Here is a 13,281-nt window from a genome sequence, read left to right as displayed (position 1 = left end):
CGCTGATTGAGCGGATTAGCACATGTACTTCTCATTTTGGGAAGGTATTGCTTAGCTTGCTACCAGCAGCTCAGTTATGTTATGATGTTAGAGGCTTGCAAGGAATGCTTTAGTCCTGCATTAGGCAGTTTTTATTGCTACTTGCATTCAAGGGAAAGATAATTAGCCAGAATCTGTGACCCAGTTATTCAGCTTGGCATTCCGATTTGCGCAAAGGGAATAAGCATTTGAGAAAAAATGCAACATGTGTTTCTTATGTTGTTATGAACAGCTTTTTATTCTTTCTCTTTAGGGTCTAGCCACTGCAGAAATAGATAAATAAGTGCTGACTTCCTGTAAGACGTGTCCAATGCTGGGACAAAATAAAAGGGGACACTTATAAATGATAGTGATATCATTTGAGAAAGGGTAAGTTGACACTGAATTTCATGTGTATTCATAGACCAAGCATGAAAAAGTCCCCAGCATGATCTTCATTGTGTGCTTAGAGCTGGTATTAGCTTTTCAGAGGTGAGGGTCTTTCGAAGGCTCGTTGGTCTAGGGGTATGATTCTCGCTTTGGGTGCGAGAGGTCCCGGGTTCAAATCCCGGACGAGCCCTTTCATTGGTGCTTTTTTAAAGTAGTATTGAAGTATGCATTTCAAAGCCAATATCAATTTTCTCTTTGCAGTAGTGGATGAATATTTGCTAGAGTCTCATGCTTTTAACCTTGCCCTGCCTGAGCAAATAGGAAACATTTCTCTTTAAGCATTTTGCAAAAATGCTGAACTTGCATGGCATATACAAGCGTTCAGCTAGGGCTGTCTGGGAAGGTTGCATGAAAGAAATCTAAAACCAGAGGCCCTTGGAATAGCCTGTTTTGAGAAGTTTCATCACAGAAGAATCAACTGTAGACATCTGTTTCTGTAGTGTAGTGGTTATCACGTTTGCCTCACACGCGAAAGGTCCCCGGTTCGAAACCGGGCAGAAACAGTTGTTATATTGTCTTGGCTGCAATGTTGAGAGGTGCCGTTTTGCCATGAAATTGTCCAGGCCCTGAAGATGGTTTCATGCAGACTCGTTCCAAGAAAGTGAATTCTCTTAAAAACACTAAAGTAATTGGCATGTGGATGTATCTGTTGATTCACAGACCTCGCTTTGAAAAGAGCCCTGCATTCTGTTCATTGCTCACCTAGAACATGCATTAACTTTGGGAATTGTTGGCACCAACAGGCATCTTAGTTTAGTGGAGTGTTTCTGGTGTTTAAGTGCAGAAGCCCTGGGCTCAATTCCTCGGTGACCCTTCTCAAGGTGATGATACAAATGCATCGTCACCTTTACGTTTAATGTCAGAATTGTTTATTTCGATTTGGTGGTTTATGAATGCTTGCAATAGTATGTTGATTTTTTCTAGCCTTGAATGAATAAAAGCAAATCACTCCTCTTTATGTATTTTTCTAATACATTGATATTTGCATCTCCTTTCCTAGCCTGCATTTTTCACTATCTTACAGGCTGTATATAATAAGTATCAATTCAGGGGCCCTTCTTCTACTCAATTCACAACTGTTCTATCCCGGCATTGATAAGCAATCTACATCTGCTTTTGTTGTATATTGGTTATCATGTTTACCTGACGTGTGAAAGCCCCATGTTTGACAGTGCGCGTTAATAAAGAGACCAATAATTTTCATTAAAAGTTGTCATGTGTTTTTGTTACCTTGCACCGGCCAAAAAGTGCCGGAAATGACTTCATTTGCAGTCACTTGAAAAGTAGGGATTCTCAAATAAATGGTAAGAGGTTGGAACAAATCTAAAGGAATGCATGGCATATCTATATGTATGTGTACGCAGGTATCCATATATAAAGATAGATAGATAGATAGATAGATAGATAGATAGATAGATAGATAGATAGATAGATAGATAGATAGATAGATAGATAGATAGATAGATAGATAGATAGATAGATAGATAGATAGATAGATAGATAGATAGATAGATAGATAGATAGATAGATAGATAGATAGATAGATAGATAGATAGATAGATAGATAGATATTGGGAGAGAGAGAGCGTTAATATAAACTGAGACTTTATTTTCCATCAAGCTGTCTTTCCTTTCCTTCAGGAGCAGAATGTTCTGATCATCAGCGCTCCAGAATCTAGTGCTTGGTTGGCAAGCATCACACATTGTGATGTGTTAGCTAAGAGTTCCATGTCGTTCAGACTCATATATTCCTCTGTAGTTGTACCTTGGTGATTCAACAAAATGTGGCATCATAAGCAGCATTCTACTGCCATAGACTGGGCAGAAAAAACATTTAGAATTTCACTGAAAAAGAAAAAAAGCATACTTAGGCAGAGCTTTCTGGACAGTAAGGACATTAGAGTAAGTGATGAATAAGCACTGCTTTTGTTAATTTACATAGGCAGAACAGAGACTGCTGGGAAAAGCCTGAAATTAAAGGCACAGAAAATGCCTGCTTCTGGATAGAACACTGAGAAGGGTTGAAAGTTTTTTCTCTGACCCTGGCCACTCGTACAAGCAATCCTATGATAGTCAGAAGGACCCACCCTAAAAAGGAAGGGACAGCCATTTGGACCCTTTCCACCTTTTCTATATCTCGCCTGATCGAGCCTGATCGAGCGCTGATTGAGCGAATTAGCACATGTACTTTTCATTTTGGGAAGGTATTTATTGCTTAGCTTGCTACCAGCAGCTCAGTTATGTTATGATGTTAGAGGCTTGCAAGGAATGCTTTAGTCCTGCATTAGGCTGTTTTTATTGCTACTTGCATTCAAGGGAAAGATAATTAGCCAGAATCTGTGACCCAGTTATTCAGCTTGGCATTCCGATTTGCACAAAGGGAATAAGCATTTGAGAAAAAATGCAACATGTGTTTCTTATGTTGTTATGAACAGCTTTTTATTCTTTCTCTTTAGGGTCTAGCCACTGCAGAAATAGATAAATAAGTGCTGACTTCCTGTAAGACGTGTCCAATGCTGGGACAAAATAAAAGGGGACACTTATAAATGATAGTGATATCATTTGAGAAAGGGTAAGTTGACACTGAATTTCATGTGTATTCACAGACCAAGCATGAAAAAGTCCCCAGCATGATCTTCATTGCGTGCTTAGAGCTGGTATTAGCTTTTCAGAGGTGCGGGTCTTTCGAAGGCTCGTTGGTCTAGGGGTATGATTCTCGCTTTGGGTGCGAGAGGTCCCGGGTTCAAATCCCGGATGAGCCCTTTCATTGGTGCTTTTTTAAAGTAGTATTGAAGTATGCATTTCAAAGCCAATATCAATTTTCTCTTTGCAGTAGTGGATGAATATTTGCTAGAGTCTCATGCTTTTAACCTTGCCCTGCCTGAGCAAATAGGAAACATTTCTCTTTAAGCATTTTGCAAAAATGCTGAACTTGCATGGCATATACAAGCGTTCAGCTAGGGCTGTCTGGGAAGGTTGCATGAAAGAAATCTAAAACCAGAGGCCCTTGGAATAGCCTGTTTTGAGAAGTTTCATCACAGAAGAATCAACTGTAGACATCTGTTTCTGTAGTGTAGTGGTTATCACGTTTGCCTCACACGCGAAAGGTCCCCGGTTCGAAACTGGGCAGAAACAGTTGTTATATTGTCTTGGCTGCAATGTTGAGAGGTGCCGTTTTGCCATGAAATTGTCCAGGCCCTGAAGATGGTTTCATGCAGACTCGTTCCAAGAAAGTGAATTCTCTTAAAAACACTAAAGTAATTGGCATGTGGATGTATCTGTTGATTCACAGACCTCGCTTTGAAAAGAGCCCTGCATTCTGTTCATTGCTCACCTAGAACATGCATTAACTTTGGGAATTGTTGGCACCAACAGGCATCTTAGTTTAGTGGAGTGTTTCTGGTGTTTAAGTGCAGAAGCCCTGGGCTCAATTCCTCGGTGACCCTTCTCAAGGTGATGATACAAATGCATCGTCACCTTTACGTTTAATGTCAGAATTGTTTATTTCGATTTGGTGGTGTATGAATGCTTGCAATAGTATGTTGATTTTTTCTAGCCTTGAATGAATATAAGCAAATCACTCCTCTTTATGTATTTTTCTAATACATTGATATTTGCATCTCCTTTCCTAGCCTGCATTTTTCACTATCTTACAGGCTGTATATAATAAGTATCAATTCAGGGGCCCTTCTTCTACTCAATTCACAACTGTTCTATCCCGGCATTGATAAGCAATCTACATCTGCTTTTGTTGTATATTGGTTATCATGTTTACCTGACGTGTGAAAGCCCCATGTTTGACAGTGCGCGTTAATAAAGAGACCAATGATTTTCATTAAAAGTTGTCATGTGTTTTTGTTACCTTGCACCGGCCAAAAAGTGCCGGAAATGACTTCATTTGCAGTCACTTGAAAAGTAGGGATTCTCAAATAAATGGTAAGAGGTTGGAACAAATCTAAAGGAATGCATGGCATATCTATATGTATGTGTACGCAGGTATCCATATATAAAGATAGATAGATAGATAGATAGATAGATAGATAGATAGATAGATAGATAGATAGATAGATAGATAGATAGATAGATAGATAGATAGATAGATAGATAGATAGATAGATAGATAGATAGATAGATAGATAGATAGATAGATAGATAGATAGATAGATAGATATTGGGAGAGAGAGAGCGTTAATATAAACTGAGACTTTATTTTCCATCAAGCTGTCTTTCCTTTCCTTCAGGAGCAGAATGTTCTGATCATCAGCGCTCCAGAATCTAGTGCTTGATTGGCAAGCATCACACATTGTGATGTGTTAGCTAAGAGTTCCATGTCGTTCAGACTCATATATTCCTCTGTAGTTGTACCTTGGGGATTCAACAAAATGTGGCATCATAAGCAGCATTCTACTGCCATAGACTGGGCGGAAAAAACATTTAGAATTTCACTGAAAAAGAAAAAAAGCATACTTAGGCAGAGCTTTCTGGACAGTAAGACCATTAGAGTAAGTGATGAATAAGCACTGCTTTTGTTAATTTACATAGGCAGAACAGAGACTGCTGGGAAAAGCCTGAAATTAAAGGCACAGAAAATGCCTGCTTCTGGATAGAACACTGAGAAGGGTTGAAAGTTTTTTTCTGACCCTGGCCACTCTTACAAGCAATCCTATGATAGTCAGAAGGACCCACCCTAAAAAGGAAGGGACAGCCATTTGGACCCTTTCCACCTTTTCTATATCTCGCCTGATCTCGCCTGATCGAGCGCTGATTGAGCGGATTAGCACATGTACTTCTCATTTTGGGAAGGTATTGCTTAGCTTGCTACCAGCAGCTCAGTTATGTTATGATGTTAGAGGCTTGCAAGGAATGCTCTAGTCCTGCATTAGGCAGTTTTTATTGCTACTTGCATTCAAGGGAAAGATAATTAGCCAGAATCTGTGACCCAGTTATTCAGCTTGGCATTCCGATTTGCACAAAGGGAATAAGCATTTGAGAAAAAATGCAACATGCGTTTCTTATGTTGTTATGAACAGCTTTTTATTCTTTCTCTTTAGGGTCTAGCCACTGCAGAAATAGATAAATAAGTGCTGACTTCCTGTAAGACGTGTCCAATGCTGGGACAAAATAAAAGGGGACACTTATAAATGATAGTGATATCATTTGAGAAAGGGTAAGTTGACACTGAATTTCATGTGTATTCACAGACCAAGCATGAAAAAGTCCCCAGCATGATCTTCATTGCGTGCTTAGAGCTGGTATTAGCTTTTCAGAGGTGAGGGTCTTTCGAAGGCTCGTTGGTCTAGGGGTATGATTCTCGCTTTGGGTGCGAGAGGTCCCGGGTTCAAATCCCGGACGAGCCCTTTCATTGGTGCTTTTTTAAAGTAGTATTGAATTATGCATTTCAAAGCCAATATCAATTTTCTCTTTGCAGTAGTGGATGAATATTTGCTAGAGTCTCATGCTTTTAACCTTGCCCTGCCTGAGCAAATAGGAAACATTTCTCTTTAAGCATTTTGCAAAAATGCTGAACTTGCATGGCATATACAAGCGTTCAGCTAGGGCTGTCTGGGAAGGTTGCATGAAAGAAATCTAAAACCAGAGGCCCTTGGAATAGCCTGTTTTGAGAAGTTTCATCACAGAAGAATCAACTGTAGACATCTGTTTCTGTATTGTAGTGGTTATCACGTTTGCCTCACACGCGAAAGGTCCCCGGTTCGAAACCGGGCAGAAACAGTTGTTATATTGTCTTGGCTGCAATGTTGAGAGGTGCCGTTTTGCCATGAAATTGTCCAGGCCCTGAAGATGGTTTCATGCAGACTCGTTCCAAGAAAGTGAATTCTCCTAAAAACACTAAAGTAATTGGCATGTGGATGTATCTGTTGATTCACAGACCTCGCTTTGAAAAGAGCCCTGCATTCTGTTCATTGCTCACCTAGAACATGCATTAACTTTGGGAATTGTTGGCACCAACAGGCATCTTAGTTTAGTGGAGTGTTTCTGGTGTTTAAGTGCAGAAGCCCTGGGCTCAATTCCTCGGTGACCCTTCTCAAGGTGATGATACAAATGCATCGTCACCTTTACGTTTAATGTCAGAATTGTTTATTTCTATTTGGTGGTGTATGAATGCTTGCAATAGTATGTTGATTTTTTCTAGCCTTGAATGAATAAAAGCAAATCACTCCTCTTTATGTATTTTTCTAATACATTGATATTTGCATCTCCTTTCCTAGCCTGCATTTTTCACTATCTTACAGGCTGTATATAATAAGTATCAATTCAGGGGCCCTTCTTCTACTCAATTCACAACTGTTCTATCCCGGCATTGATAAGCAATCTACATCTGCTTCTGTTGTATATTGGTTATCATGTTTACCTGACGTGTGAAAGCCCCATGTTTGACAGTGCGCGTTAATAAAGAGACCAATGATTTTTATTAAAAGTTGTCATGTGTTTTTGTTACCTTGCACCGGCCAAAAAGTGCCGGAAATGACTTCATTTGCAGTCACTTGAAAAGTAGGGATTCTCAAATAAATGGTAAGAGGTTGGAACAAATCTAAAGGAATGCATGGCATATCTATATGTATGTGTACGCAGGTATCCATATATAAAGATAGATAGATAGATAGATAGATAGATAGATAGATAGATAGATAGATAGATAGATAGATAGATAGATAGATAGATAGATAGATAGATAGATAGATAGATAGATAGATAGATAGATAGATAGATAGATAGATAGATAGATAGATAGATAGATAGATAGATAGATAGATAGTGGGAGAGAGAGAGCGTTAATATAAACTGAGACTTTATTTTCCATCAAGCTGTCTTTCCTTTCCTTCAGGAGCAGAATGTTCTGATCATCAGCGCTCCAAAATCTAGTGCTTGGTTGGCAAGCATCACACATTGTGATGTGTTAGCTAAGAGTTCCATGTCGTTCAGACTCATATATTCACCTGTAGTTGTACCTTGGTGATTCAACAAAATGTGGCATCATAAGCAGCATTCTACTGCCATAGACTGGGCAGAAAAAACATTTAGAATTTCACTGAAAAAGAAAAAAAGCATACTTAGGCAGAGCTTTCTGGACAGTAAGGACATTAGAGTAAGTGATGAATAAGCACTGCTTTTGTTAATTTACATAGGCAGAACAGAGACTGCTGGGAAAAGCCTGAAATTAAAGGCACAGAAAATGCCTGCTTCTGGATAGAACACTGAGAAGGGTTGAAAGTTTTTTCTCTGACCCTGGCCACTCGTACAAGCAATCCTATGATAGTCAGAAGGACCCAACCTAAAAAGGAAGGGACAGCCATTTGGACCCTTTCCACCTTTTCTATATCTCGCCTGATCGAGCCTGATCGAGCGCTGATTGAGCGGATTAGCACATGTACTTCTCATTTTGGGAAGGTATTGCTTAGCTTGCTACCAGCAGCTCAGTTATGTTATGATGTTAGAGGCTTGCAAGGAATGCTTTAGTCCTGCATTAGGCAGTTTTTATTGCTACTTGCATTCAAGGGAAAGATAATTAGCCAGAATCTGTGACCCAGTTATTCAGCTTGGCATTCCGATTTGCGCAAAGGGAATAAGCATTTGAGAAAAAATGCAACATGTGTTTCTTATGTTGTTATGAACAGCTTTTTATTCTTTCTCTTTAGGGTCTAGCCACTGCAGAAATAGATAAATAAGTGCTGACTTCCTGTAAGACGTGTCCAATGCTGGGACAAAATAAAAGGGGACACTTATAAATGATAGTGATATCATTTGAGAAAGGGTAAGTTGACACTGAATTTCATGTGTATTCACAGACCAAGCATGAAAAAGTCCCCAGCATGATCTTCATTGCGTGCTTAGAGCTGGTATTAGCTTTTCAGAGGTGCGGGCCTTTCGAAGGCTCGTTGGTCTAGGGGTATGATTCTCGCTTTGGGTGCGAGAGGTCCCGGGTTCAAATCCCGGACGAGCCCTTTCATTGGTGCTTTTTTAAAGTAGTATTGAAGTATGCATTTCAAAGCCAATATCAATTTTCTCTTTGCAGTAGTGGATGAATATTTGCTAGAGTCTCATGCTTTTAACCTTGCCCTGCCTGAGCAAATAGGAAACATTTCTCTTTAAGCATTTTGCAAAAATGCTGAACTTGCATGGCATATACAAGCGTTCAGCTAGGGCTGTCTGGGAAGGTTGCATGAAAGAAATCTAAAACCAGAGGCCCTTGGAATAGCCTGTTTTGAGAAGTTTCATCACAGAAGAATCAACTGTAGACATCTGTTTCTGTAGTGTAGTGGTTATCACGTTCGCCTCACACGCGAAAGGTCCCCGGTTCGAAACCGGGCAGAAACAGTTGTTATATTGTCTTGGCTGCAATGTTGAGAGGTGCCGTTTTGCCATGAAATTGTCCAGGCCCTGAAGATGGTTTCATGCAGACTCATTCCAAGAAAGTGAATTCTCTTAAAAACACTAAAGTAATTGGCATGTGGATGTATCTGTTGATTCACAGACCTCGTTTTCATAAGAGCCCTGCATTCTGTTCATTGCTCACCTAGAACATGCATTAACTTTGGGAATTGTTGGCACCAACAGGCATCTTAGTTTAGTGGAGTGTTTCTGGTGTTTAAGTGCAGAAGCCCTGGGCTCAATTCCTCGGTGACCCTTCTCAAGGTGATGATACAAATGCATCGTCACCTTTACGTTTAATGTCAGAATTGTTTATTTCTATTTGGTGGTGTATGAATGCTTGCAATAGTATGTTGATTTTTTCTAGCCTTGAATGAATAAAAGCAAATCACTCCTCTTTATGTATTTTTCTAATACATTGATATTTGCATCTCCTTTCCTAGCCTGCATTTTTCACTATCTTACAGGCTGTATATAATAAGTATCAATTCAGGGGCCCTTCTATTACTCAATTCACAACTATTCTATCCTGGCATTGATAAGCAATCTACATCTGCTTCTGTTGTGTATTGGTTATCATGTTTACCTGACGTGTGAAAGCCCCATGTTTGACAGTGCGCGTTAATAAAGAGACCAATGATTTGTATTAAAAGTTGGCATGTGTTTTTGTTACCTTGCACCGGCCAAAAAGTGCCGGAAATGACTTCATTTGCAGTCACTTGAAAAGTAGGGATTCTCAAATAAATGGTAAGAGGTTGGAACAAATCTAAAGGAATGCATGGCATATCTATATGTATGTGTACGCAGGTATCCATATATAAGATAGATAGATAGATAGATAGATAGATAGATAGATAGATAGATAGATAGATAGATAGATAGATAGATAGATAGATAGATAGATAGATAGATAGATAGATAGATAGATAGATAGATAGATAGATAGATAGATAGATAGATAGATAGATATTGGGAGAGAGAGAGCGTTAATATAAACTGAGACTTTATTTTCCATCAAGCTGTCTTTCCTTTCCTTCAGGAGCAGAATGTTCTGATCATCAGCGCTCCAGAATCTAGTGCTTGGTTGGCAAGCATCACACATTGTGATGTGTTAGCTAAGAGTACCATGTCGTTCAGACTCATATATTCCTCTGTAGTTGTACCTTGGTGATTCAACAAAATGTGGCATCATAAGCAGCATTCTACTGCCATAGACTGGGCAGAAAAAACATTTAGAATTTCACTGAAAAAGAAAAAAAGCATACTTAGGCAGAGCTTTCTGGACAGTAAGGACATTAGAGTAAGTGATGAATAAGCACTGCTTTTGTTAATTTACATAGGCAGAACAGAGACTGCTGGGAAAAGCCTGAAATTAAAGGCACAGAAAATGCCTGCTTCTGGATAGAACACTAAGAAGGGTTGAAAGTTTTTTCTCTGACCCTGGCCACTCTTACAAGCAATCCTATGATAGTCAGAAGGACCCACCCTAAAAAGGAAGGGACAGCCATTTGGACCCTTTCCACCTTTTCTATATCTCGCCTGATCGAGCCTGATCGAGCGCTGATTGAGCGGATTAGCACATGTACTTCTCATTTTTGGAAGGTATTGCTTAGCTTGCTACCAGCAGCTCAGTTATGTTATGATGTTAGAGGCTTGCAAGGAATGCTTTAGTCCTGCATTAGGCAGTTTTTATTGCTACTTGCATTCAAGGGAAAGATAATTAGCCAGAATCTGTGGCCCAGTTATTCAGCTTGGCATTCCGATTTGCACAAAGGGAATAAGCATTTGAGAAAAAATGCAACATGTGTTTCTTATGTTGTTATGAACAGCTTTTTATTCTTTCTCTTTAGGGTCTAGCCACTGCAGAAATAGATAAATAAGTGCTGACTTCCTGTAAGACGTGTCCAATGCTGGGACAAAATAAAAGGGGACACTTATAAATGATAGTGATATCATTTGAGAAAGGGTAAGTTGACACTGAATTTCATGTGTATTCACAGACCAAGCATGAAAAAGTCCCCAGCATGATCTTCATTGCGTGCTTAGAGCTGGTATTAGCTTTTCAGAGGTGCGGGTCTTTCGAAGGCTCGTTGGTCTAGGGGTATGATTCTCGCTTTGGGTGCGAGAGGTCCCGGGTTCAAATCCCGGATGAGCCCTTTCATTGGTGCTTTTTTAAAGTAGTATTGAAGTATGCATTTCAAAGCCAATATCAATTTTCTCTTTGCAGTAGTGGATGAATATTTGCTAGAGTCTCATGCTTTTAACCTTGCCCTGCCTGAGCAAATAGGAAACATTTCTCTTTAAGCATTTTGCAAAAATGCTGAACTTGCATGGCATATACAAGCGTTCAGCTAGGGCTGTCTGGGAAGGTTGCATGAAAGAAATCTAAAACCAGAGGCCCTTGGAATAGCCTGTTTTGAGAAGTTTCATCACAGAAGAATCAACTGTAGACATCTGTTTCTGTAGTGTAGTGGTTATCACGTTTGCCTCACACGCGAAAGGTCCCCGGTTCGAAACCGGGCAGAAACAGTTGTTATATTGTCTTGGCTGCAATGTTGAGAGGTGCCGTTTTGCCATGAAATTGTCCAGGCCCTGAAGATGGTTTCATGCAGACTCGTTCCAAGAAAGTGAATTCTCTTAAAAACACTAAAGTAATTGGCATGTGGATGTATCTGTTGATTCACAGACCTCGCTTTGAAAAGAGCCCTGCATTCTGTTCATTGCTCACCTAGAACATGCATTAACTTTGGGAATTGTTGGCACCAACAGGCATCTTAGTTTAGTGGAGTGTTTCTGGTGTTTAAGTGCAGAAGCCCTGGGCTCAATTCCTCGGTGACCCTTCTCAAGGTGATGATACAAATGCATCGTCACCTTTACGTTTAATGTCAGAATTGTTTATTTCGATTTGGTGGTGTATGAATGCTTGCAATAGTATGTTGATTTTTTCTAGCCTTGAATGAATAAAAGCAAATCACTCCTCTTTATGTATTTTTCTAATACATTGATATTTGCATCTCCTTTCCTAGCCTGCATTTTTCACTATCTTACAGGCTGTATATAATAAGTATCAATTCAGGGGCCCTTCTTCTACTCAATTCACAACTGTTCTATCCCGGCATTGATAAGCAATCTACATCTGCTTTTGTTGTATATTGGTTATCATGTTTACCTGACGTGTGAAAGCCCCATGTTTGACAGTGCGCGTTAATAAAGAGACCAATGATTTTCATTAAAAGTTGTCATGTGTTTTTGTTACCTTGCACCGGCCAAAAAGTGCCGGAAATGACTTCATTTGCAGTCACTTGAAAAGTAGGGATTCTCAAATAAATGGTAAGAGGTTGGAACAAATCTAAAGGAATGCATGGCATATCTATATGTATGTGTACGCAGGTATCCATATATAAAGATAGATAGATAGATAGATAGATAGATAGATAGATAGATAGATAGATAGATAGATAGATAGATAGATAGATAGATAGATAGATAGATAGATAGATAGATAGATAGATAGATAGATAGATAGATAGATAGATAGATAGATAGATAGATAGATAGATATTGGGAGAGAGAGAGCGTTAATATAAACTGAGACTTTATTTTCCATCAAGCTGTCTTTCCTTTCCTTCAGGAGCAGAATGTTCTGATCATCAGCGCTCCAGAATCTAGTGCTTGGTTGGCAAGCATCACACATTGTGATGTGTTAGCTAAGAGTTCCATGTCGTTCAGACTCATATATTCCTCTGTAGTTGTACCTTGGGGATTCAACAAAATGTGGCATCATAAGCAGCATTCTACTGCCATAGACTGGGCGGAAAAAACATTTAGAATTTCACTGAAAAAGAAAAAAAGCATACTTAGGCAGAGCTTTCTGGACAGTAAGACCATTAGAGTAAGTGATGAATAAGCACTGCTTTTGTTAATTTACATAGGCAGAACAGAGACTGCTGGGAAAAGCCTGAAATTAAAGGCACAGAAAATGCCTGCTTCTGGATAGAACACTGAGAAGGGTTGAAAGTTTTTTTCTGACCCTGGCCACTCTTACAAGCAATCCTATGATAGTCAGAAGGACCCACCCTAAAAAGGAAGGGACAGCCATTTGGACCCTTTCCACCTTTTCTATATCTCGCCTGATCTCGCCTGATCGAGCGCTGATTGAGCGGATTAGCACATGTACTTCTCATTTTGGGAAGGTATTGCTTAGCTTGCTACCAGCAGCTCAGTTATGTTATGATGTTAGAGGCTTGCAAGGAATGCTCTAGTCCTGCATTAGGCAGTTTTTATTGCTACTTGCATTCAAGGGAAAGATAATTAGCCAGAATCTGTGACCCAGTTATTCAGCTTGGCATTCCGATTTGCACAAAGGGAATAAGCATTTGAGAAAAAATGCAACATGTGTTTCTTATGTTGTTATGAACAGCTTTT

At 39.5% G+C, this 13,281-nt stretch overlaps 8 non-coding genes across 8 annotated transcripts; all 8 read left to right on the top strand.

Annotated features, from left to right (window-relative positions):
• The first annotated feature begins 526 nt into the window (after positions 1-526).
• On the top strand, positions 527-598 carry TRNAP-UGG (transfer RNA proline (anticodon UGG)). The gene has a single exon. It is a non-coding gene; the product is annotated as a tRNA-Pro (tRNA).
• Positions 599-898: 300 nt separating this feature from the next.
• TRNAV-CAC (transfer RNA valine (anticodon CAC)) lies at positions 899-971 on the top strand. Its single transcript has one exon. It is a non-coding gene; the product is annotated as a tRNA-Val (tRNA).
• Positions 972-3,158: 2,187 nt separating this feature from the next.
• TRNAP-UGG (transfer RNA proline (anticodon UGG)) lies at positions 3,159-3,230 on the top strand. The gene has a single exon. It is a non-coding gene; the product is annotated as a tRNA-Pro (tRNA).
• Positions 3,231-5,753: 2,523 nt separating this feature from the next.
• On the top strand, positions 5,754-5,825 carry TRNAP-UGG (transfer RNA proline (anticodon UGG)). Its single transcript has one exon. It is a non-coding gene; the product is annotated as a tRNA-Pro (tRNA).
• A 2,532-nt stretch (positions 5,826-8,357) lies between these two features.
• Positions 8,358-8,429, top strand: TRNAP-UGG (transfer RNA proline (anticodon UGG)). The gene has a single exon. It is a non-coding gene; the product is annotated as a tRNA-Pro (tRNA).
• Positions 8,430-8,729: 300 nt separating this feature from the next.
• On the top strand, positions 8,730-8,802 carry TRNAV-CAC (transfer RNA valine (anticodon CAC)). The gene has a single exon. It is a non-coding gene; the product is annotated as a tRNA-Val (tRNA).
• Positions 8,803-10,940: 2,138 nt separating this feature from the next.
• TRNAP-UGG (transfer RNA proline (anticodon UGG)) lies at positions 10,941-11,012 on the top strand. The gene has a single exon. It is a non-coding gene; the product is annotated as a tRNA-Pro (tRNA).
• Positions 11,013-11,312: 300 nt separating this feature from the next.
• TRNAV-CAC (transfer RNA valine (anticodon CAC)) lies at positions 11,313-11,385 on the top strand. Its single transcript has one exon. It is a non-coding gene; the product is annotated as a tRNA-Val (tRNA).
• Positions 11,386-13,281: the final 1,896 nt, after the last annotated feature.

This window comes from Lissotriton vulgaris, unplaced genomic scaffold (genome assembly GCF_964263255.1).
Source record: "Lissotriton vulgaris unplaced genomic scaffold, aLisVul1.2 SCAFFOLD_1851, whole genome shotgun sequence".
Classification (NCBI taxonomy): Eukaryota; Metazoa; Chordata; class Amphibia; order Caudata; family Salamandridae; genus Lissotriton; species Lissotriton vulgaris.
Note: the sequence above shows the minus strand (reverse complement) of the source record. Positions and strands in the feature narration are given on the sequence as shown.